The following is a 26047-nucleotide window of genomic DNA, read 5'->3' on the forward strand; positions in this document are numbered from 1 at the left end:
GCATTGTATCTGCAATTTGACCCCTGGCTGAGACCACCCTATTTTTCGAGTTTTCACTATGCTGGAAGGTACCACCATGCACGGTGTTGCTTCCAGAAACGGACTTCTTACATTACACTCTAAATGGCAGAGTCTGGGAGCTAAGACTCCCCAGAGGGTTATAATGCCTCTTGGTAATCACTCAAAGAGGGGAGAGAGCCCAAGTGATTTCTGGGCACAGGGGGTTTATTAGACACTTTAACAGTCGGTGAAAAGTCCTCCAGTGGCAACTTAGAGCTTTCCTTTAAAACCATGTCATAAGCATCCCTTTATTTTATTTTATTTTATCTCATTTTCTTTCCTTTTCTTTTATCTTATTTCATCTTATTTTATCTTATTTTGTTTGGCTGGGTTCAGTTTGGTTGGTTTTATTTATTTTGTTAAAGATTTTATTTTGAAGTAGTCTCTACACCCAACGTGGGGCTCGGACCCACAACCCTGAGTTCAAGAGTCACATTCTCCTCTGACTAGGCCAGCCAGGTGCCCCTATCTTATTTATTTTTAATTACTGGGTAACAACAAAGTACCATGCACTATGCAAGACAAAAACAATCCGGTGGTGAAGGCAAACTAGGAAGCTGGAAGTTATAGTATAGTGTGATTAGTGCGATCATAGAAGAAGCATAAGTGAGGAAGCAAGACTGAAGAAAATATGGTGGTTGGGGAAGCTTCCAGAAGGGAGTGAGCTCTGCTTCCGAGCTGAAAGGTGAATAGGTGTTAGTTTGGTGAGATTTCAGTTAAGACTCAGAAAGATCCAGGCCATCATAAATTCACTGATAGCCTTTGCCATTACATATGCCCCTTCCCTTTTCATTGAAGTTTCTTCTATTGCAAATAAATACAAAGACCATTATATAGTCTCTATTTATGCCCTTGGCGTCATTAATTAAAACATCACAAGTATTACTGAGCATCTGCTTCATGCCTGGCACTATTCTAGATGCTAAGGTACCACCTACAGACCACAGACCATTCCTACTTTCAGGGAGTTTCATTTTTGTGATGGAGACAGACGGCAGCAGGAAATCAAAGCAGGGGGATTCCCACAGCCTCGATGCTGCGAAGATGAGAAATGACAGGGTCATGTGAAAGGCTGTGCCCTGGGACAGAGGAAGAGGTCTCTGAGAAGGTGACATTTCAGCTGAAACTGAAACCAATGGGAGCCATCCCTGAGACCGGTGGAGAAGGTAGTCCAGCCCAGGGAACGGCACAGGCCTTGGGGCGGGATGATCATGACCTTGTGGGGAAGCCGAGATCAGCGAAGGCACATCATGGAAGACCTTGTGGGCCATGCTAAGATGTCTGGATACCGTTCAGCTTGGATCTTGCAGTCAGTCCTTCTTAGGATTGGACAATATTAAATGCGTTCCACTGGCTGGAATGAGTGATCTTTCTTTGCACTGTGGCACATCCCAATATTCAGCAATGAAACATTTTGTTAGATGTCCACTTGCTACCTTGACGTGATATACCTTTTGGCGCAATGCACTTCACGGGGAGAGAACAGACCAGGTGGCCTGAGGAACAGCCTTTAATTAGAGCCATGTCCATTTGGGCCCGAAGACCAGGCTGCTGGGCGCTGACCAATTGTTCAGGCCTTTTCTTGAAGGAAGAGCAAAACGATTCTCCTCCACGGTAATCCTAGCTCTCCACAGGGGCAACGTGTCCAGTCCGAGTGGGATTTCTATCTGTGCTGGCCTGCTGCCTCATCAATAATTAATTCCCTTCCTTAATCATAGGAAATGTTTGGGAAACTGAAGTGAGGAGGAGAGGGTCATCAGCAGGGATGTGTGTGTTCCAAGGGCTCCCTGGTGCATTTGCTGGTTCCCCTCCTGCCTCAGCCTGGAACGACGGCAAGAGTGCACGTTTACGAGCAGGTGCACATGGGTGCCCACCTCAGGTCCGCTCCCTGCTGGTTGTATGGCCTCAGTTCCCTGAGTCTGTCAAATGGAGCTAACGCTTGGCTCATGTGGCTGTGATGACAGAAACCTCAGGAAACTCTCCTACTCTCTGTAGATTTTCTCACGTTTTCACGGCAGCTTTACTTCTCTGGATTCTACTTTTTTAGCAGACTCTCAGGCTTTAAAGCCTGCAAGCCAAGCATTCGTATTTCCTCTGTGGCCATTGTCTTCAACTGGAAATGAGAACAGAAAATTATTAACTTGGCTTCATTTTATCATCACCAAAGAGTGGCAGTTAATCAAGGTGCTGCTTATAAAGAAAACCTTGAGATCCTCTTTCTGATGAAAGCCTTACCTACAGGCCACTGTTTGTTATTGAAATCGTATCAGTGCCTTGTAAACATCAGAAATAGAAAACAAGATGAGGGCTGGAGCAGGAGAAGCTTGAGAGGGAGAATTCTTCGGGAAGTGAACTTATATTTGGCTCACCTGTAACAAGTTACATCCTATTGTTAGGAAAACATGATCATGGTGGTACAAAACGTTTACGGATGTACAGTTAAACATTTTTCTTTTGGTGTTCTAATGGCATTATCTCATTGCATTCAAACAAAGAATGTTTGCTATTACGGCAGGTGAGTTAATAGCGTTTTAATAGCGTTCTGCTTGGAACTGCATTTATTTTGAAACTTTTCAAATGGTTATTTTGAGAGGGGAGGGTACCCTTCAGAATCATACATCCCATCTCTTCCTTCTGAAGTTTGTTTTGCAGCAGTTCATTTCAGTACGCAGAGGCAGTGGCAGGCCATGTGACGTTGAAAGAAATCTAGATAGGGACTTGCTTTCTGATGAACTGCTAACACTTCACACGGGCGGAAGTGTAGTGGCAGAGGTGACATCGTAGGTTCTGGAATTAGACAAGCTAAGGTTCAAGTCCAGCTCCATCCCTTACCGCTGTGTGACCGCATGGCAGATTATACTTTATGCCAGCCTCAGTTTACCTGCCTGTAAAATGGAGGTAACACAGTAGTGTTTACCATAAATGTTGTAATTAGATTTAAATATCATAAGCCTCATAACAACACTTAAAATGGTACCTGCTGCATAGTAAGAGTTCAGAAAAAAAATCATTATTGTCAACACCAATTAACTGTGTTACTTTTAGCAGGTGCTTTACCGCCCAGGCTTTCAATTCCTTACTTCCAAATTAGGAGATTTGGACTAGAATCAATGTTTCTCCCAGTTAATCATTCTTACACAGCCCTCAAAATTTTTGCTCTTTAAGAGGGGAAAATATCCCTGCAGTACAGCCCTGGAAAGAATAAAATCAAATGCGCAGATATTCAGTATATCTGTGTAAATCTACAAGTTTAAAATAAATCTGTCATTTAATGTAGATGTGTTACCCCAACATGTTATTGTGAAAATCCTGTCACTTGAGGTTCGACCCATTCACAGGTATGTCTGGACGCCATAGCTATACCAAATGGATTACCAACACCTTGCATGCCTTAGACTTGTCCAGAGCTATAATAGTTATCTTTTTGCTTCAAATATACATTAATATAGACACATGTGAAACGAGTAGGTACAGTGTAGCAGCTGAGAGCAGACCCTGGAGCCAGATAGCCCGGGTTCAAATCCCAGCTCTGCCACTTGCTAGCTTTGTGTTGATGGGCAAGCCATTTAACGTACCTGTGCTTCAGTTTCCTCATCCGTAAAATCAAGATAATGTGAATCCATTTAAGCGTGTTACTGTGAGTTATTACATGTATAGCGCTTAGAACAATGCCTGCCCTACCAGCATCTCATCAGTGAGCTGTGCCTACCAACACGTGCGAATACATCACACTTCAACAAGCACTGTCTAGGATCATCTCTATGTCCCTTTTTGGCTCTGAAGCCTTTAAGGAGTTGAGAAGGAGATCCGGCTCCTAATACTCTCTTCTTGAAGTAGACGCTTAATATCGGTGGCTCAGATTTTTTCCCTCTACAACTATTTCCCTACCACCTCTCTCTAGGTACTCCCTGCATGTGGCAAGGTCGAGAACGGATAATGAGTCTGTATGTGAATAGCTTTGACTCCCCCCAAAACTTGACAGTAGAAGATCCTATTATTAATTGGCCGCCTATGACTCTTTAGCCTGAGCAGAGGATCGATGTGAGAACCAAATGTTGATTGGTGAGTCTCTACTGCCGAAGCAAAACCACAGGGGAAAAGAAAACCATTTCTCTAGCTACAGCTTTCCTGCCAGCAACATTGAAGAAAATGAGACATAACGTGAATTCCATATGTCCAAATATATTACTATTCCATTCGGTCATAAAAAATAAGTCTCTCCGGCCTACCATATCTGAAACCCAAATTGTTTGTATTTCAGACTCAAATCCTTCCTCTAAATCTTCACACACCTGCATCACGTTGACATGCGAAGTAAGCATGATTCATTGAAAAGTGTGAGATTTCTGTCCAAAAAGAAGCTGCGTGAGGATAAGGGAGTCTATGTGCCCAGAGATAGGAAATAAAATATACAGATGGTGGTAGTGTGGCAAATAGATTGTAGCTTCATATGTATTGGCAGAAATTCAAAGGGACAAATCAAGCGCTTGAACTACTCAAGTAGAATTACTTTGTGTTTAGTTAGTATGTCTCCGATGAGAAAGTTTTTGTAAATCACAATGAACTGGTGATTACGCTCTTAGATACACTACAGCACGTTTTAATAGCCCACAGAGCCCCTGTACCTTTCTGCTTGAACGTGGTCACGTTTCATGTTGGGTAATAGACAAGTTCTTGTGCCAAGCTATACACATGTGGACAGACCTAAACAAGGGCGGCAACAAGGGTTGGTACCGAGTGAAGCCAAGGGCAGGGGAAATTGTTGAACCCAACGTTGGTTTTGTTTGGTTTGAAAAGAGATCATCCAAAGTCAAGAGAACATGTATGGTTTGGTTTGCTTTCACTTCATCTGTTACCTTTCATCTGTGTACTTCATCTGTTACTTGGAAGGAACAGTAATTCCCTCATCGGAGATGATCGAATTCTCCAGAATCCATTTGTAGGTTTTCGAGAGTGAATTTACCATGGCTGTGACTATACTCTACCCATTCCTACGAAGATTTGATAATGTTTTTTAGATAGGAAGATTATAATGAGTATTATATGTTACTAAATTAAAACTCATTCAATAAATTTGGCATCATATTGGGTTATAGCTAGTATTTAGGGTGTGTAATATCCTCCTCCAGTAACTTCTTTTGTAAACCCAATCCATTTTATACACCTAAGTCAGATTATTAACTAGGATGAGATTATCTTGGTCTCACTGCACCATTTTTCCACCAATGTCCTTTCAGAGATTATTTTTAAGTTTTTTTATTTATTTTGAGACAGCGAGAGAGAGAGAGAGAGAGCGCGCGCGCAAGCATGAGTGGGGGAGGGACAGAAAGAGAGAATCCCAAACACTGTCAGCACAGAGCCCGACACAGGGCTCGAACTCACGAACCACAAGAACGTGACCTGAGCTGAAACCTAGAGTCCGCTGCTTAACTGACTGAGCCACACAGATGCCCCTCAGAGATGAGCTTCCTTGCTTTTCTCACCCTGCAAGGCCGTAAAGGGTTCTCTACAGGAACTGGGTTCCTGACGAGTTTTGGTTCTTTGGAGCTGCCCACCCCACCCTTCTAATAAAATTCCTATTTTGTTTATATTAGGCAAAGCCTATTTCTGGCTCTTGCACCTAAGCAAGCCCATCTAGTACAAGATACTAAACAAAATGTCACATATATACACACTAAATATATAATATTTATCTTATTTATTGAGAATTTACCACCCTTGGCTCTATTCTACTCCTATGAACATGTAATAACCCATTTATGCTTACAACTTTATTAAGATACTCTTCCCTGCCCCCCCCCCCACCATTTTGCAATGTGCTTATCTCTTTCCAACATTCCTTATAATTTTCTTACTAGGTTTATTGTTTTTGTGTCCTTCCCCCACTGGAATGTAAGCTCAGTGATATTTCTCAAGTGCCCAGGACAGTCTCTGACACATGGCAGGGGCTCAATAAATATGTGTTTAATTAATTGACTAGTTAATTGATGAGCTACATGATATTATTTGGTTTACTACAAATATTCCTGTAAATCCACAACCTTCTTCTACCTACCTTGCAGGACCTGCTTAGGTAAAATGTTTGCTCTCCTTTCTAAAGCTTTTTAAGTATGGGCTAGATTTTCACATCTGTGCTCTTGCCCAGCAACAGGGGACTAGATCAAATGACCTCCTGAGAGCTGTCTGGCCCTTGACATTCTAATTCAATTCCACTTAAATGTCCTAAAAGTAATTTGTAGAGAAATTCTTTTCCTCCTCCTCTCCCCAATTGGCGTGCACATTTATCTAATTATTTCCTTGGTAGATTGACCTAGCTTTGAAGGAGTACCGTGTCAGCTCTCATGCATTTTCCCTAAGCACTCACTTTATAAAACTAAGAGACTAAAGACTCAGCTCTCTAGGGAATTAAATTGCATTCAAATAAGATTAAGGATTTTTGAGTCACAAAAGCAAGGACAATCAGAGGCTAACTAAGAAGAGGCAATTGTTCAGCAAACTAATCCAGACATGTAATTCACAAAGGGACTCTCACAATTGGTCAGGGGGGAAAAAATTGCCTGTGAAGGAATGGGTGGGTTGGACGGAGTGAGGGGAGCCTTCTTCCTTCCAGAGTTTAAAACCCTGTCCCTCACTGCTTAGAGGGTGACTATGTTTATTTTCTAAATTTAGTCGATTGTGGCCCAATACCCTTCCAGTGAACTGGATTAGTTTAGAGCCTTAGAGAGAGCCTTGGATTCGATCTTGAGAGCCGGGTAGTTTCTCTAAAGAAGCAACGGATTGGTGAAGTGGTGTTGGGGTGAAGTGAAATCTATTGATGTTGATCTAAGTAGGTTCATTTGTCACCCCTCTTAACCTCTTGTAGGCCATGGACTTCCTCTCAGAATAATGTTTTTAAATGTGTAAAAGAAAGAGCATAAAATTTCAAAGCAAAGTAATTATATTGAATTCCATTTATCCATTTTTCCCCAAGACAGATCAGTAGTATAGATGTTTGTGAATTCATTAAATATCAAGGGCTAGCAGTAGGTCTGAAAATTTATGTCATTTTAAAGTGGTGATCAGGTTTTTGGGTGTTTTTTTATGTTTATTTTTGAGAGAGAGAGACAGAGAGAGAGAGAGAGAGAGAGAGAGAGCAAGTGTGGGAGAGGCAGAGAGTCCAAAGGGGACAGAGGATCCAAAGCAGTCTCTGTGCTGTCTGCACAGAGCCCAACTTGGGAATCAAACTCAAGAACCACGAGATCATGACCTGGGCTGAAGTCGGATGCTTAACTGACTAGGCACCCCCCCCCCCCCGCCCAAGCATCCCTAAAGCGGTGACAAGTTTAAGTGATAGTTTGAAGTATTGCAACGTCTGTACTGTGAAGTGAAAACATCTACAATTTATGTACAGTACTGTGGTGTGTTGCCTATATTTGTAATCAAAGAAAATGCTAAATTTCAGTTAGATGTTAATAAAAAATAACGGTATCATCTTATGCAGGCTGCAGCTTCTAGACCAGGATGAGCACTTTGGGCATGGACACTGACCAGGCCGTGCAGCCTCCCCGCTGAACACTACACCCGACTTCACCATGAGATGCCTGTGGTTGCTGACATGTGTTTAAACTACTACTCCACTAAGAAAATGTTCCCATTGACCAGGGCCCACAGTGAGAAAGCTTGAAAAATTGGAAAAAAAAAAATATCAGTGCCTTGTGCTTAATGGAATGGCCTCTCTAGGCTGGTGAGCAAAGAGTCCGAGGTTGCCATTATAGAGTAAGAAGACCTCTGACAGGAGGGTGCCCAACTTGTCCTGGTTTGCCCAGGACCATCCCAGTTTTTAAATGAGAAGCTCCCCGTTCGTGGAACCCCTCAGTCCCCGGTAAACCTGGATGGTTGATGGGTGACCACAGGGTGATCTGGGCCCAGTCTGTCTCCCCGAGTCTCAGCATCTTAGTCTCCAAATGGGAATAAAAATGCCCTTCTCACAAGGTTGGACTAAGGGTTAACTGTGATTCTGTATATTAAAGGCCTAGGACAGTGTCTGTCACATTGTAAGCACTGGAGACACAGTGATTATCACCATCATCACTGCTGTTATTATATAACATTAACTCCCTTCCTGCCATCCTCCAGGAAGAGCCATGCCTTTTTCTCAAGCACTCAAGGAAAATGATTTTTTAAACTTTCATAAACTACATATAAAAAATTCACAAATGAGAAGAAAAATTCTTTAGCCTCTCTAAGTTGTACACAGTCTTCTAGGCTCCTCTTGAAGTTTTCATGAAGAATTTGCTAACATCACATGCATGATGAAATAATGTATTAGGCTGAACCCGATGAAACTGACAGTTTTGTAGATCAAAAACCGTTGAATCCTTGATAATGTCATAGAGTTCAATGTGAGTGTATACTGAGTACAGGGCGTGGCATATGAGAGGCTGTCGTTTTATAAATAAATGTCATCCTTTCTTCCTTAATGATTCTGATATTAAAAGCCCTCTCCTTGGGGTGCCTGGGTTGCTCAGTCAGTTAAGCATCCAACCCTTGATTTGGGCTCAGGTCATGATCTCAAGGTTCATGAGTTTGAGCCCCGCGTCAGGCTCAAACCTTGGAGCCTGCTTGGGATGCTCTCTCACTGCCCACCCCCCCCCACCTCACCTGTACTCTCTCTCTCTCAAAATAAATATATAAACATTTAAAAAATTTTTAATAAAAGACATCTCCTTAATTCATTCTTCTGTTATCATCCCAGGTTTCTATTAGATTTCAGACTTCATGTCTTTATATCCTTTACCATCAAGATAATGTGTTAAACACTCAAGGAAAATGATTTTCTAAACTTTCATAAACTGCATGTAAAAATAATTCACAAATCAGAAGAAAAATTCCTTAGTTTTGGAACTGAATATTTGCTCCAGATACACTTGCCATTATGTATACCTCTTTTCTTGGCAAAGACTAATGTATTACCTTGTATTATTCTTTACCTTATATCTTGGGCCTAATCTTGACCATGTGATATTCCCCCCTATCTTTCACAATACCCAGTGTTCCAAAGAAACACGTTAATTATGGACAGTTGATAAGGTAACTTTAAATGTCATAGAAACTAACTAAGAAATTTACATCACTAAGGTTTGGGGCTCAATGGAACATCATTAAAGAGAAAGCCCCCGACTAAATCTCTGGGGTAGAGCTGTCCAGGGTGGTAACCAGAGCCTCACGTGTTCATTGAGCACCTGAAATGTGGTTAGGCCAGATTTAGATATGTTGCCAATATAAAATACACCCTGGATTTCAAAGACATAGTAGTAAATAAAGGATGTGAAATGTATATTAATAAGTTCACAGTGTTTGTATGTTGAAAAGATAATTTGGACATATTGAGTTAAATCAAAATGGTAAGATTAATCTCACCTGTTCCTTTTGATTTCTTTAAAAAAATTTAATGCTTATTTATGTTAGAGAGAGAGAGAGAGAGAGACAGAGCACAAATGGGAGAGGGTCAGAGAGAGAGGGAGACACAGAATCGGAAGCAGACTCCAGCCTCCGAGCTGTCAGCACAGAGCCCAACCCAGGGCTTGAACTCACGACCTGTGAGATCACAACCTGAGCTGAAGTCAGAAGCTTAACTGACTGAGCCACCCAGGCGCCCCCATCTTGATTTCTTTTAATGTGGCTACTAAAATATTTAAAAATTCATGTGTGAGACAACCCAGACGTCCATCAATAGATGAATGGATAAACAAAATGTGGTAAATATGTAAAATGGAATACCATTCAGTCTTAAAAAGGAATGCAAGTCTGATACACGCTACATGGAAGAGGCTTGAAAACATTATGCCGAGTAAAATAAGTCAGACAAATAGGCAAATATTGTATGATTCTACTTTTATGAGGTACCTAGAAGAGACAAATTCATAGAGAGAGAAAGTAGAATATAGGCAGCCAGGGGCTGGGGGGGGGGCGGATGGAAGGATGGAGAGTTAGAGTTTAATGAGTACAGAGTTTGGGATGATGAGAAATTTCTGGAAATGGTTAGTGATGGTAGCCCAACACGGTAAATGCCACTGAATTACACAACTTAAAAATAGTTACAATGGTAAATTTTGTGGTATGTGTATTTTACCACAATTCAAAGAAAATTCAGCCGTGGCTCTCATATGTGGCTCACATTATATTTCTTTTGGACAGAGCTTCTCTCAAGAAGTTTAATAAAGGGCCAGGCACAAATGCCCTTCTGTCTATACTACTGATGGTATTTCAGAGTTCAGCTTTTGGAAGTCAGAAGAAGGTAGGGTTCGCCTTCTGGCTCAGCCCCTGACTGGCTAAGGAATAATCCTAGAAGCTGTTACACCTCAGTTTCCTCATCTACAAAATGGGGATTATAAAATGCACCACCTAGGAGTGTTGTAAGTCTGAAAGGGAACATATATACTACACGGTGAGGAGTATAAGCACAAGAGGTGACCCTGCATAAATGGCACTCATTGCCACTCTAGATGGAAGCAGAGTCTTCCAATGTGAACAGTACCTAACTATTTTGCTAATGCCTGAGGAATAACCTGAAAGGCTCTAGAGCATTCTACTTACCTGGGTGAAAGCCTGGTCAGTAAATGTCATCCCCATTCTGGAGACCACGGGAAAAGAGCTAAGTCCAACTCTATAGAAATAGCATTCATTTAAAAATTTTTTTATGTTTTTTTTTTTTTTTTTTTTGAGAAAGAGAGAGAGCGAGCATGAGTGGGGGAGGGGCAGAAAGCGAGGGAGACACTGAATCTGAAGCAGGCTCCAGGCTCTGAGCTGCCTGCACAGAGCCCTGTGTGGGAATTGAACCCACGAATGGTGAGATCATGACCTGAGCTGAAGTCAGACGCTTAACCGACGCCCCAGAAATAGCATTCATTTTAGAACCTCCCTTCTCCTGTTGTTCCCGGTACGTCACCCCATCATGTGATACATGCCTTCCGAAAAAAATCTGTTGAGCACAAGTGTGCACTGAAAATAACCAAGATTGTAGAGCACGGAAGATTAGGGGCAAAGGACTCAAAACCTGCACACTTTACAGCCAAAGGACTAACAAAACCATCAGGTCCATGGGGAAAGAAGTGGGCCAGCTGAGGTGGGTGACTCGTCACGGCTAGAGGTTACTACAGCGGATCTTAAAAGGACACAGTCACACACACGCAAACAAAGTGTAAATGATGGCAGTGCCTTAGCTGGAGCAGGGCTGGCAGGTACTGGGACAATGTGGGTGGAAGTGGAGTTCTGAATCGTGGGAAGCCATTCAAGTGGGCACGGGAGGAAGGGCCACCATAAGCAGAGAGAGCTGAGCCAGGCTGAGGGTGCTCATCCCTTGAGAAGGACCCACAGGGGTGGGGCCTTATGCTGGAATATCCTCTAAAAACCCCTGAAAGGTCTGCTACCAATGTAGCAGGTCAAGTTGAGGACGTCTCCCTTTCTTGCTGTAGCTTTTAACCGGACTCCTGCTAACCCTGTTCCCCTTGGCTACGGAAAAAGAAAATCAATAAAAACCTTATGCCTTCTGCAGTCCCCTCTTACAATAACAAATGACCCAATTCCCACTACAGAGCCATACATGTTTTCTTTGTGCCAGGGGCAGGACCACATACATTATCCTATTTAATATTCACCCTGTCTCCACACATCTGGTGTTATTATGTCAATTTTAAAGTTATTACCTTGCTGAAAGGTCTCACAGCAAGTAAGTAGCATAGCATTCACATTAAGTCTGCTTATCTCACATCATATGCTCTTACCCACTGTACTGTACTTCCTGGTCATTTGAGCCTGCCTGTCATTTAGCTTATTTGCAAATGTGACCAAATCCTTGAGCAGAATTTAGGTTCGGCTTTGCCTGAGCTCACCCCTCAACAAACTACCGCTGCCCGTTCTGAACCCACTCCATCTAACATTAGTGAAAATGGATGAAATGGTCCAGGCATCTTTCTTCTCTAAAGTACTTGGGAGAAGTGGAAGGTATCATTTCATGATCTAAGATCTCTAGCTCCGAGGCTATTATCATGAACTTATCTCCTGTCGGGGATGAAAATGAAAATCATTAGGCTGTAGGTTTTCTGCGTTCTACTAAGGCTTCCAAAAGGTGACCTAAATGGAAGAGTGTCAAAGCAGAACTGGATATGTCCCAACTACCAGATCAGTCATGGTTAAGACTGATAGGATGCAAACAGGTCTTGAAGGCTAGCACAAAGGTCTCATGGGAGAGAGTCTTGAATGAAATCCTGAAATGGCTTCAAGCAGGCTCCATGCTGTCAGCACAGAGCCTGACGCAGGACACTATCCCATGAAGTGTGAGATCATGACCTGAGCCCAAATCAAGAGTCAGACACTTAACCGACGGAGCCACCCAAGCTCCCTAGTACAGGATTTTTTTTTAATATGAAATTTGTTGTCAAATTGGTTTCCATACAACACCCAGTGCTCATCCCAACAGGTGCCCTCCTCAATACTCATCACCCACCCTCCCCTCCCTCCCACCCCCCATCAACCCTCAGTTTGTTCTCAGTTGTTAAGAGTCTCTTATGTTTTGGCTCTCTCCCTCTCTAACCTTTTTTTTTCCTTCCCCTCCCCCATGGTCTTCTGTTTTTTTTTTTTTTAAGAGTTTAAATTTACTTATAGAAAGTATCCAAATCAAGGATGGCAAACCCCTGTGGATTGGCCAAATTTGGCTTGTACGTGGATTTTCTGAATGGCCAGGAACATATAAAAATACTGAATTCAAAAGTGAAGCCAAAAAAAAAAAAAATTCATTATAGCTACCCCCCCTCCTTTATCTTGTCCTACCGCACAGTTACACATTTGAAAATCCAGTCTCCTCCCCGAAGCCGTTCAAATTTGAAACCCCTATCTTAAATGCATATGACACTATCTCTGTCGTATTAGCATTGACTCATCAGCACAGGCCAACACCCATCATACGGCCTATGACTTGAGCTATGCCGTTTCTATTTTGGGGGAGAAATGGATGCAAAGCTACATTCAGAGGTTGCCAATTAAGAGTAATTAAACATTTCACTTGCCTTAATAGGTCTAATTAGATTTGATTCATCTCTAATTTTATTACCAATGAGCATATTTTGATGATTATTTTATATCTTAACTTCAGAGGAGAGAAATGCTCATCTCTTCCTCTTAGGCTTTTTTCCTCCCCTTGAGGGATGTGATAGTGAGTGATCATCCATGTTCTTCCTGACTCTTGGTGCCACTACGTAGAGCCCATCTCAGAGCTGAGAATGGAATCAGGGGCGCTGGGGCAACTTTTGGCTTTGGATCACCTCCCTGAATTATTCATGTGGAGCCAGGTGGGTGAGTGTCCAGCCACAAAGATCCAGAACCAAGGCCAAGGAGGGATGCTGGTCTGGAGTAACTGAGGAAACCACCACTGGCGCCACTGACTTGGAATCTCCAAGTAGAACCGCATGACTTCAGCTCAGGTCCAGGTGCCCCTTGACCCCTACTACTTAGTCCTCTTGTGTTAACTACAAAGGGAGCTCTGATGAGCCAAGATGTCTCTCTGACCTAGTATAAACCTTTGAGTCGTTTCTTTCAGCAACCCTGCAAGAGGTTTCAGAGAGCCTGGGGATTTTCAGAATAAACACCAATCCCCAACCTCTAATTTTCCCCTTGTTGTACTCTTGTGATTATCCCATCGGTGTTAAGTTGATTGTATGTTTTTAGTATATTTACTGAGTACCTCTGATGCACAAAGCACTATTAGAGTCTTGGTCGGGGGGTACAGAGGTGAACAGGACACAGATCCTGATCTTCAAGCATAACAACTAAGTATCATCTGGAGTGTCCTTGATAGTGGCAGAAGTGGATGTGATGTTGGAAGTGATGCCTTCAGAAGAATTCCAAGGCTCCAATGAGAATCAGCAGGAAGGTAGGCTCTGATCGAGTCACGGCATCTATTCTGCCACGGTCCAGAAGGACGGCAGAGTTTCCTTCCTGACCAGCAGCCTAACAAGGGAGATAATACTCTTGTCTCTTACCCAATCATCTATAATGTCATACAGAACAGAGAAAAATAATCACCAAAATTTGATCTGTACGGAATACACATCAGACGTTAGGTAGGTGCCTAATATACATTTACCCTTATCTTTTAAGAATACTTGGCATTGTTTCATCTTGATCACCAATGACTATGCTTAGAACTGGGATTTGACTTACGAGGTTGGCATGGTTACCCCAGCTCTAGATGCAAAGGTACCAATTCTTACATTTCTATATGGTGATAGAGGAAGAGTGCCCTAGCAGTTAAAGAGTGCAGACGCTCGTAACGCATTCCACATTTACAGCCTTCGGCTTCCAAAACGTAAAATGCTGGGTCAACTTGATGATTTACCAAGTCCCTTCCAGCTTTTCCCATTCCACCAGGAAGCCTAGCTCGCTCGCTTCACTCATGTGTGGAGGGACTTAACAAAAGTAACTTGACAGAAAATCACCAAACCGCATGCATTTTCCTTCTCCATAAACGCTCAAAAAGCTTGATTGTGTGTTGTCATCCCAAGAAAGGAAAAGGATGCTGCTGGAAGAACTCCATGCAATCCATCTGGGTGGGCTTTGGAGTCTGTGAGGTGATATGGTCAAGGAAGTGGCCTAGGGTACAATGACTTCGGGACATAAAACAAGGCAAGAGGGTTACTGGTCTCTAACAGTTGTGACCAGGTTACTGAAGGTATGTAGGGAGAATATGTTCTAATATCGACTACTAAATTGTTAACACTTTTAATTAAGTTTGGAGACCCCAGCATTTTAGAACCAGCTGGGTTGACATTATTGAAAACCTTGTCAGCTGCCATTCAGTAACACCACAGGCCGAGGAAGCTCTTGGGAAAGTTTGCTCATTTCTTTATTTGGGTTGTTTGTCCATCCATGTAATTTTAGGAGTCTTCTTTTGAGTCCAACAGCTGTTAATACTAAGAAAACAATAGCTTTTTAATTCCAGACTATCCTTCATCACATAAATAGTTAAGGTAGAGGATAGTGGGGCACTTCTAGCCATATTTTTTCATCCTTTCCAGATTATAGTTTTGAGGAAAAACAGGGACATTTGCCCTAGGAAAGCAGGAAGATTTATTTATTCAGTCTTCAGATGAATAGCCTAAATATTATACATCGGTTAAGCTTAAATTTAGTGTGTTGGGAAACACATTAAAAATTAAAGACCCAGGGGACATTATCTTATTTTATTTCATTTCATTTTATTTTATTTTACTTCACATTTATATTTGAACTTAAACAGTAATTCCTTATGTTAACTTAAACATAAGGATTAAGGTTTTCAAACATTCTAAGCTTACTATTAAATTTGGTAGCTAAAGGAAGGAATTTGCATCACTTAGTGGGTAACTACTTATATTCTAGTTGAAGAGAGAGACAAAAACCCCAAAAGTTACTCTGGTAAAGCCGCACTTTGATGTGTGCCAGGGATGGATAGTGGTTCATGTTTCAGAACAGCAAACCTAAGTAGAGGCTGGGCTATGTCGAAATGCTTAATTTCATACCGCAGAACCCAGTGGCGTCCCATTAAAAGACAACCCCTTGGTGTTCCAGTGTGAATCAAACATAAGGTTTGGCTCCTTCAAGCAACCTTCCAAAGAAATAGTGCCTGAGGTGGGGAAGCAGGTTTTATTTACCTACTATTAGTGTTCTGCTCAGCAACCCAGCCAAATGGAATCTAGCATAACCATCCAAAGAAGAGCTAAATGGGGAAGAGAAAGACCTGAGAAAGGAAAAGCCCTCTCTCTTTTTTTTTTCATGCTATCCTATCTCTTTCTGCCTTCCTCTGTTTGCCCCACTGTCTCATCGCTTAGCCCCTCGTGAACTCTACAGAGAAGTCAACCGCATGAATATTAAGTAAACAGCCAGCAGTCCCTGGACCAGCCAGCCTCTACCCAGTCAAAAATAGATGTCTCAGTTGCCTATTGCTGCATCCGAAGCTTAAAACAGTTACTCAGTTTGCTCATGATTTGGGGTCAACACTGTGCTCTGGGGTCAGCATTCTGGGCTGTGGTTAGCTGGGTAGTTTCTCTGCAGGTCCCAGCTGGCATCACGTGTGAGACTGCAGTGATCTAGTGGCCCATCTGGGGTTGGATGGCTTCACTGTCATTTGTGGCACTTAGTGCTGGCTGTAGCTCATAGCTCCTATGTCTCCAGAAAGATAGCCTGAGCTTCTTGTGGTATTAGCATGCTGAGAGCCAAGCCCCAGTGACACAAACCTATGCATGCATTGCATCTTCTGATGTCCCTTTGGCCAAAGTTGGTCAAATAGCCAAGCCCCATCAGTAATGGAGGTGACTGCACAAGAGCATGGGTATAGAAAGGCATGACTTACTGGAGGCCATACTGTAATAACTTACTCCAGTAGATAAGGATAAATGACAGAAAAAAAAGTGAAAGGGGGGAAGGCTTGTTTTAGCTGACTTAAGTAGCATGAGTAAAGAAACAACAGAAACAGGCTGTAAGACTTGGGATACCACCTCTGCTTTGGATTCAGAAAATACAAGGCAGAATGATGCAGATCATTTTTCCACACGCAGTAAGTTCCTTAGCCCTGCTGCTGAAAACTGGCTTGCTTAAAACAAATTGGGTCCTGGGGTGTCTGGGTGGCTCAGTCACCTGAGCATCCCTCTCTTGATTTTGGCCCAGGTCATGATCGTGCAGTTTGTGAGTTTGAACCCCGTGTTGGGCTACATGCTGGCAGTGCAGAGCCTGCTTGGAGTTCTCCCTCTCCCTCTCTCTCTGCCCCTCCCCTGCTCATGCTCTCTCCGTCTCTCCGTCTCTCTCTAAATAAATAAATAAAGGTAAAACCCAAAAAACAAACAAACAGAACATAAAAATCGCTAATTGGACCTTTTATTTATTTATTTTTTAATGTTTTTATTTATTTTTGAGACAGAGACAGAGCATGAGCAGGGGAGGGGCAGAGAGAAGGGGAAACACAGAATCCGAAGCAGGCTCCAGGCTCTGAGCTGTCAGCACAGAACCCAACGCGGGGCTTGAGCTCACGGACTGTAAGATCATGACCTGAGCCGAAGTTGGACGCTTAACCAACTAAGCCACCCGGGCGCCCCTCAGATTGGATCTTTTAAAAGCATTCACTTCCCTAAGCCAATCTAAGAACAAAGTGAGTCCAGGTTCTATTTTCCTTGATTATTCCTTTCTGATTATCTGAATTCACTACCACATATTTCTAGAAGTACCAGTAACACACACACAGATAAACCTGAATGAAGTCATGGAGTGCTCTTACCGTAAACGGAAAGACATGAATCAAATGTTATAGGAGCCAATGATTTAAAAATCATACAGTGGCATCAGTGACCTCCTCCTGGGACTTTTTTTACCTTGTTATACCCACTAGCCTGAACAGCCCTGCTTTGTAATGGACACTCAGAAAGGTACGTACTTGCTTTTGAGAGATCTGTCAAATGGACCATCTGTAAGATCAGAGAATCACAAAGTTGGAAAGAATCTCAACAGTTTCCCCTTTGCTAGTCAACTTGTGGTCTATATTATTCAAGACAGATGGACCATCATCCTATTTTATACTGATGTTTGCCTCATGCCAAATTCCTCTTTCCTGCACACATCCCTTTTTTTAAATTATTATTATTATATAAAAGAAATTGTAATCTCTGGCTCGCTTAATCCCTTTATAAACCTACATAAGATAAATGGGACCTGGAAATGTTTCAGGATTTGACCAAATCCATACAGGTCTCAGTTTTGAGAGAAAGCAAGAGAGCTAAAGCAAGAGAGAGAGATAGCTATCCATTCATATACAACGGACCTTCATGATTAAGTTAGTCATTTAAAATGAATGCACCGAGGGGCGCCTGGGTGGCGCAGTCGGTTAAGCGTCCGACTTCAGCCAGGTCACGATCTCACGGTCCGTGAGTTCGAGCCCCGCGTCAGGCTCTGGGCTGATGGCTCGGAGCCTGGAGCCTGTTTCCGATTCTGTGTCTCCCTCTCTCTGCCCCTCCGCCGTTCATGCTCTGTCTCTCTCTGTCCGAAAAATAAATAAACGTTGAAAAAAAAAATTTTTTTTAATAAATAAATAAAATGAATGCACCGCTCCTAAAAATTTTCTCATGAATGTAATAATATCAGCAGCAATATTGTTTCTTGTGTCAGGCAATAGGCTGAATGCTTTGGAATGTCAGCATAGGGACTGTGTGTCAGTCTGGGTTTATGTTGAACAGTCCGTTCACCCACAGATGAGAGAGATATTCAAAGAGATATCAGAGCCAATATGGTAGTCCTAAGGGACCAGGGAAATACCAGTCCTATCATTTCATGGCAAAATGGAAAGTCATAGAGCAGGAAGGAGATTTGCAACCCCACTTATACTTATGGAGGTTTTTCCCTTGTAAAAAGTATCTGGACATAGAGAATTTTGCACACAATTTCAGGGGTTTTCACAGAGACCCTGATACCTAATAATGGGGACCTTGGACTCCTGTATTAAGAAATAGAGAGAGGGGCAGCTCTCTCAGTCGGTTAAGCATCCACCTCTTGGTTTCTGCTCAGGTCCTGATTTCACGGCTTGTGGGTTTGGGCCAAGTGAGGCTCTGCGCTGACAGTGTGGAACCTGCTTGGGATTCTCTCTCCCTCTCTTGTCCCTCCCTGCTTGCTTGCACATGCATGCTAGCTCTGTCTCTCTCTCTCTCTCTCTCTCTCTCTCTCAAAACAAATAAATAGGATGGAACTGGAGTGTATTATGCTAAGTGAAATAAGTCAGGCAGAAAAAGACAAGTATCATCAGATTTCACTCATGTGGAATTTAAGAAACACAACAGATGAAAGTAGGGGAAGGGAAGGAAAAACAAGATCAAAACAGAGAGGGAGGCAAACCGTAAGAGATTCTTAAATGCAGAGAACAAATGGAGGGTTGTCGGAGGGGAGGTGGTTGGGGGGAGGATGGGCTAAATGGGTGATGGGCATTGAGGAGGGTACTTGTTGGGATGATCACTGGCCGTTGTATGTAAGTGATGAATCACCGGGTTTTACTCCTGAAACCAATACTCCACTGTATGTTAACTAACTTGAATTTAAGTAAATAAATTTAAAACAATAAAATCAACTTAAAAAGAAAAAGAAGAAAGAAAAAAAAAAAGAGCCTAATTCTTACTAGGAGCCTTCGAGGTGGCTGACACTTGACAGACGTCTCAACCCACCTTTACAATGGCCTTGAAAGACAGGGCTTGGGGTTCCCATTTGGCAAATTGGGAAACTAAGATCCCCAAGAAGTTAAACTTCTCCAGAGACCACACTCTTAGCAAACACCAGGGAGGGTTTCAAAATTGCGTCTTCCTGTCTTTCCAGGCTTAACATTTGAGTCAACCACAAGAGATAAAATAGAGTGTGAGAGACTAAAACACAACAGGGACAGGCATTTTGATAAGAGACCATTTATATTAGAAGCTACCGCGGGGCGCCTGGGTGGCTCAGTCGGTTAAGCATCTGACTTCGGCTCAGGTCATGATCTCGTGGTCTGCGAGTTCGAGCCCCGCGTCAGGCTCTGTGCTGACAGCTCAGAGCCTGGAGCCTGTTTCAGATTCTGTGTCTCCCTCTCTCTCTGACCCTCCCGTGTTCATGCTGTCTCTCCCTGTCTCAAAAATAAAATAAACATTAAAAAAAAAAACTTAGAAAAAAAAAGAAGCTACCTAAATGTCTCACAATTAAGCATCCGGCTTCAGCCAGATCACGATCTCGCAGTCTGTGAGTTCGAGCCCCGCGTCAGGCTCTGGGCTGATGGCTCGGAGCCTGGAGCCTGTTTCCGATTCTGTGTCTCCCTCTCTCTCTGCCCCTCCCCCGTTCATGCTCTGTCTCTCTCTGTCCCAAAAATAAATAAAAATGTTGAAAAAAAAATTAAAAAGAAAAACACAAAAAAAAAAACTTAAAAAAAAAAAGAAGCTACCTAAATGTCTCACAATAGTTACCCTTAAAGATACTATGATTCATTCATACAATGGAATATTGTGCAGCATTAAAAATCATACTCTCCTGAGGAAATGTTCACATCAGCAAGACCACAGAAGCAGAATTTAAATGTATATATTCTGGGGGCACCTGGGTGGCTCAGTCAGTTAAGCATCTGACTCTTGTTTTGGGGTCAGGTCATGATGTCAGTCGTGAGACTGAGCCCCACGTTGGGCTCTGTGCTAAGTGTGGAGCTTGCTTGGGATTCTCTCTTTCTCTCTCTCTCTCTACCTGCCCCTCCCCTGTGCTTGCTCACAGACTCTCTCTCTCTCTCTCTCTCTCTCTCTCTCTCTCAATAAAACAATGAACATTAAAAAAAACCTAAATGTACATATTCTATATAGTCTCTATATATGTAAATGTCTGTGTATCTATACACATATGCACACAGTATATATGTATACTGTATAATGAATACAGTATGGATGTATATGAATGTACATTATACAGTATATTCCATGGATGATGGAAAAAGAGGTGATTTTTGTCTTTTTAATCATTCACCTTTGACCTATAATGATTACTGATGATTTTTATACTCAAAAATGGTGAATCATTTTTAAAGTCGAAGTACGTATAGTACTTGGATGTCCAAACTGTCTTCTAAAGCTCAGAATGAGGGAGCCAGAAGGGACAATCCTTTTTAATGATGGAAAAACTAAGGCCCAGACAATTGTGACCTAAATTCAAACAAAAGTTTACGTAAAATTAGTGGCGCTGTTGCATAGCATAGTCTTTTTTTTTTTTTTCCTTACGATAGTCTTTTATTTTTCCTTTTTACGTGCTTCTTGTAGTACAACCTTATCTGGAAAAAATGTCACCCTGAAGCAATGTTTTGAATCTCCGTTGTTGCCATGTTTACATGAAAACCAAATTAGGGCTCTCATTAGAAAGACAGATTGCCCAGGCCCCTGCAAACTCTGTCTTCTGTCCCTTAGCGCCGAGGGGACATGTAGTCTCACCCTACCCAGGATATGAAACCAAGAGGACACGGAACCCAGTTTCTATTGGAAGGCAATTGGCTGAAAGCTTTCCTTTCCTTGGGCTCTCCCTCCTGTACACGTCTTCTAGAGGCTGAGGCAGATTAAAGCGAAACACCCTGCTTCCTCAGCAGAATCCACCAAAGAGACTTTTTCTGGCAAAGGTTTACAATGGATGGATGTCAGCCCCTGGGGAATATTCAAATATGTGTACATTTGTTTCCCTAATCACCATAAATATTTACATTGTGCTTATCAGTAGATTACATTATATATTTATTTAGAACTATCATTTACAGTGCTCTCCCTTAATTGGGAAACGAAACAGCTGTTTGGCACTTAAAAGAACATGTCATGTCCCCTTTGACTGATCACTTAAAGAGGACAGGGATTAGAAGTATTTACTTTAGGATTTCTAAAATAGGCCTGACCAGTTCTATGCAGAATGAAAATGATTTCTCAGGAATCTTCTGCAAAACCAGATTATAGAGATATATGGTAAGAAATGATAAGTAGAAGAGCAAATTCCTCGGAATTAAAGGGCATATGTCACCAATATAAATGTGACTGGGGAATGGCGTAGCTGGTGTTTCATTTCGAATTGTTATTTACTCCATCAGCTCCTTTGCTCTTGAGTGCGTAATGGTATATAAGTCCATGGAGTCGCTCCTTGATTTGCTAACTAATCTGCCAGTGAGCAGCTCAGAGGAAAGCTCTTCAAAAGGGATTGTTTATTCCAAAGGGAGGGGGGGGAAATTATATATATATATATATATATATATATATATATGCCTCTTTTAAGTCATATTTGCAATTTTTTCAAATATCAAAACATAAAAAAATCAAATGGCAAGTTTTTTAAATGACTAATTTGTTTTCTATTATGATCCTGCTTATAATGGAAAAGAAAGGCTTAAAACCAGGTTTGTTTTCTTTTTAATTAAAGTGGATGTAAAGCCAGCTTTTCTGCTCGTACTTACTTACAGGAAATATAAAATCCATGGTGAATATTGGCTTTTTCTGGCTTTGCCCACATAAAAATGTATTGGTTATATATGAAAAGGTGACTATACTTTAGGGAAACAAATAAACTTACAGCGAATTCACGCTTAGTGTAGCTATGTTAATATAAAGGAAATGGTTGTGTTTACTAATGCTGTATCCAGTTAACGGTGTGTGAAGTTCAATTTAAAAATCCTATACAAATAGTTTATAGGATACAAATGCGGTCAGTTAGAACAAGTTTCTTAAAGCGTAGCCGATTTACATAGATTTGTATCAACATAGATTTCTAATCCACCATCATTATCAAATTATTTCACATTATCTTCAAGGGGAAATGGTTTTGTCCCCAGTGGTAAACATAGTTTAGCACTCTACTTTGAAGGGTAGGGGGGTTGTGTGTGGAGTACGGAAATAACTCACCACTTTAGTTCATGGTATTAGACATTTTTGAATAATAGCCAAAGGGTTCTTGTCAGTTTCAGGAATTTACCAAGTACACAATTTCACTTTTCAGAAGTGGGCCTGGAATCAAACTCTTAATAGAACGTGATAGCAAGTCTGTGTCATAGATTTCAGGAATGGCTTGAGGGTGCTTTTCAGAGTTTCCACATACTAGGAATGTTCAGTCAAGTCAATAAAACTAAACTCTGGAGCCAAGCAGTCACGGTGGGAAAATGACTATGCACAGAATGCCAACAAAAAAGGCGAGCATGTTACGTCAAATAGTGATCGAGAAATCAGGCATGGAGCAAGGCATAGCAGAATGGTTACCAATGAGGATTCCAAGTCAGGCCCTTTTTCTTACTGAGGTTGTGACCTGGAGCAAATCATGCCATTTTCTTTCAAAGTGATTTATTTCTGCAGTGAGTATTGATAGCAACCATGTACCCCCACTGGTAGCATTTAAGGCAGCTGTAAATGTTACACATATTCTGTACTTCTTTGCTTAATATTTGTCTCCTCTTTTTAGACATTAAGTAACTTTAAAACTCTTTTTTTCGTGTTTATTTATTTTTTGAGGGGCGGGGTGGTGCAGAGAGAGAGGGAGACACAGAATATGAATCAGGCTCCAGACTCTGATCTGTCAGCACAAAGCCTGACATGGGGTTTCGAACTCACAGGCCACGAGATCATGACCTGAGCCGAAACTGGATGCTTAACCAACTGAGCCACCCAGACACCCCTAGACATTAAGTTACTTTATTTGTTTTTCATTGTATGAAAAGGCTATAATTTATTCACTGTATTCTCTTTTTTTAAATTATCTTCTTTAATTATCACATAATAGCAATATTAAAAGAAAACTGTTCTGTGAATCACAGCTTCACCACCTGAAGTAAACAGGTATTTTGTATTACACTGAATTCCCTTCCAGGGATTTGTCGACATTAAGTTACTTTAAATCGAGGTCCGCCTCATCGTTGTATCCCCAGCATCAATCATATGACTGGCCCATAGCAGGTATCCAATGATGATTTGTTGAGTAAGATCTTAGTACACTGAAAAATTATGCAGAGCAAATGATGCAATTCATGTTGTGTTTAACCCTATGCCTGCATAGAGTCTCAATGCATGTGAGATAACCATTTTCATTGTTATTATTATCTGCACCCGACTGGTGAATGTTAAATAAAATAATAAGTGCCAGCCTCTTTCAAGATAAAGCTCACTTGGATAACTCAAATTGGAGGCCACTAGGGAACTACATTTTATTAGTTCAATTTGTAGTGGTCAGGCCTAAGGAAATCACTGAAGTTTGGCTTCTTAGCCAGAATGGCAATTCATCAATTTACAATGGAAGATATATTTTCTTCTAGGGGTCAGGACTTCCTGAAATCAACGTAGTCAGAACATAGAACTGATATTCAGAAAGGTGCTTATGCATTCTGACTCTGAACCCAAGGCATTGTCTCTATGGTCGTGTGGGATCTGTGATACCAACCAGAGACCGACCCTGGTTCCACTATTCTGGTACTTTTCTGGTGGTTGAATGGTTTGTATCCTGCAAATACCCCAAACATAAGGTCAGTCTTTCTCTCTCTCTCTCTCTCTCCCTCTTTTTCTCTCTTCCTTTCCCTCTCTGTTTTTCTGTCTCTGCCTCTCTACCTACCCTCAGAGAATGATCCATGCAGACAGATGTGTCCTGTCTATGCCTAATATAATTCTGAAGCTGAAAGGAACCTTAGAGAACATCTCTTTCCCTGAACTGTTACCAATATCACAGATGACAAATGATTCTAAAAGAAGAGGCTTGCCAAAAGAAACATTCATTGACTGTGACAAACCATGGGCCTGACCCCAGTTTTCTAACTTCTGATATTTCCTGTTCATTGGTAAGCTTTCTCTACAATCCCTATTATGGTAGTCTGAAAAATGGCCCCCAAATGTTATTCATGTCCCAATCCCTGGTGTCCATACATGTTACCTTGTATGGAGAAAAAAAAAAATGTCTTTTCAGGTGTTTGATTAAGGTCAGGGTTTGCAGATAGGGGGATTATTCTGGATTATCTGGTGAATTCTTAATGCAATCACACTATCCTTTTAAGAACTAGGCAAAGGGGAATCAGTAATACACAGGGGAACAGGTGATACGAAAATGCCGCAGAGAGAGATTTGAAGATGCTGGCCTTGGATCTTGGAGTGATGCCACCATAAACCAGAGAACTCTGGAAGCCACCAAGTTCTAGAAAAGGCAGGGAATAGGTTTTCCCCTAGATGCTCTGGAGGGAGCATGGACCTACCAACACCTTGATTTCAGCCCAGTGATTTTGATTTGAGACCTGTAGCCTGTGGAACTGTAAGAGAATAAATTTCTGCTGTTGTAAGCTAACAGGTTCAAAGTAATTTGTTACAGCAGCCACAGGAAACTCATACACCTATGAAACTAGAAGTCCTATTTTCCTATTTAAAAATCTTGTAGCAATATGATATGACAATGGGGCAAAATATTTTATACACAGACTGTGGTGGAAATTACACACAGCTCTTGGTCCAAAATCACCTTTTATAACATGACAGGGCTATAGTTATATTTTACATATATTTAACAGAGATTTTTGCTTAGTTTTTTTCTGTAGATGCCTTTAAAGCCATGATGACTTATCTTATAAATAATACGTACATAAATTATCCTTTGGCATGTTACTTTTTCAAAGAATTAATTTCATAATATTTTGTTAACTTTGTTAGCTTTAGTTTCAGAGGATGACTTTATTGTTAACTTTCTCCAAAAGCTAGACACACTCCATTTACAGGAATTGCAAACCCCATAACCATAAAGGCTCATCACTCTTCCCAGGAGTGGATTTAGTCATTTCATAATCTTGGCTTGTGTGTAATTGGCTGGTCCTTTTTGACCTTAACTAAAACACCTCTTTTGAAGCTTAAGTCTTGAGAGTATACAAGCCAGCCCTGGAAAGGATGCATTAGTATTGGTTGGAGATTAGTAAGCTACCCCCTAGTTCAATGAAAAAGTAGAGTTATTTAAAGCAGATGGCAGAATAGAAGGGTGTTAATTGGTTAAGACTAGATGTTTTTGTAAATAAATTTTAACTGAGCGTAGAATTTTTAATAGCCAACAGGTATTGGCCCAAAGGCTTCTGTGATCAGTAATAAGTTATATTATTTCCAGGCATTAGTTTCTAGTGACAATTGGGTTTTTTACTTCCTGGAATGGTGTTGATTTGTGTGAAGGCATTTATCAGAAGTCCTCCTATAGTAAACATGGTGAACAAAGTCACTGCAATTTATATAATCAATTCACTAATAAAAAATTAAATATTATAGCAATGTCTGTATGCTATCTCTCAGATATTTTATCAAAAGAATCAGTGGAGAAAAATCTGGAATTCACCACCAAAGTGAGAAGAAAATTCTCTCAAGAAACAAGGAAGTAAATGAAGGTCATGTTCTTTTTAAATTTTTTTTAACGTTTATTTATTTTTGAGACAGAGAGAGACAGAGCATGAACGGGGGAGGGTCAGAGAGAG

The 26047-nt window shown here is 41.4% G+C and overlaps 1 protein-coding gene across 12 annotated transcripts in view; it reads right to left on the minus strand.

The window, feature by feature from the left end:
- The window catches only part of LOC121016759 (uncharacterized), a 231994-nt gene that overhangs the window by 69909 nt on the left and 136038 nt on the right, over positions 1 to 26047 (minus strand). For 3 of the 12 annotated variants that reach the window (XR_005784435.1, XR_005784433.1, XR_005784434.1), the window contains one exon: positions 1010 to 2173. The exons of 7 other annotated variants lie outside the window; for them this stretch is intronic. The gene's annotated coding sequence lies outside the window, so the exon portion shown is untranslated. The remainder of the gene's footprint in view (positions 1 to 1009; positions 2174 to 26047) is intronic. 2 more of the 12 variants (XR_005784437.1, XR_005784436.1) reach the window with 2 other exon arrangements.

The sequence above is a fragment of the Herpailurus yagouaroundi genome, unplaced genomic scaffold (assembly GCF_014898765.1).
Source record: "Herpailurus yagouaroundi ecotype Mexico unplaced genomic scaffold, PumYag 213, whole genome shotgun sequence".
In the NCBI taxonomy this organism is placed as follows: Eukaryota; Metazoa; Chordata; class Mammalia; order Carnivora; family Felidae; genus Herpailurus; species Herpailurus yagouaroundi.